The sequence below is a fragment of the Myotis davidii genome, unplaced genomic scaffold (genome assembly GCF_000327345.1).
Source record: "Myotis davidii unplaced genomic scaffold, ASM32734v1 scaffold83, whole genome shotgun sequence".
Lineage (NCBI taxonomy): Eukaryota > Metazoa > Chordata > Mammalia > Chiroptera > Vespertilionidae > Myotis > Myotis davidii.
Window position 1 is genome coordinate 2,359,339 of NW_006294121.1, and position 613 is coordinate 2,359,951.

Genomic DNA, 613 nt, shown 5'->3' on the forward strand with positions numbered 1-613 from the left:
CGTGCCTTCCCTGCGCCCCCTTCTCCCAACCTCGGTGTCTGCCTCACTCACCACCACCCGTACCCCTCCGCCCTCGGAGGCACCGGACTCTCCCCTGCTCCTTACCCTACAGGGCACTCTGCTCCACTCCTCTGCCCTCCCTCTCCCCCTTCTTTGCTGCTGAGCTACCTTAAAAGCACCTGCAACTCCTCTCTTGCTCGCCCAGGTGTTTAAGGTACGTTTTTCTGTGTAGAATCCCAAATAGATGAAAAGGGCCTTGCTCCTCTCACTGTAAGGAAAGGCATTTGAAATGGAGTGAGGCGCCTGAAGCCACACATCTATTGAGGAGTGCTTTTCATAGAAGTCACACTTTCACACCTTCAGATTCAAAAGTAGCTGCTACGCTTACTCAACACAGCTCAAAAGTACTGGCTGCCGCTCAGGGTCTGTCTATTATTTGCCTTTGGCAATGCGTTGATTCCACAAATATTTACTCAGTGATTATTTTGTGCCAGATATTGTTCTAAGGGCCTTGGAAATGTTGTGGTGCACGAGACAAAACTTCTGCTCCTTGGAGTTTAAAGTCTAGTGGGGGAGGCAAGCAGATCATAACAAGGAAAAGAATAAATGAGCA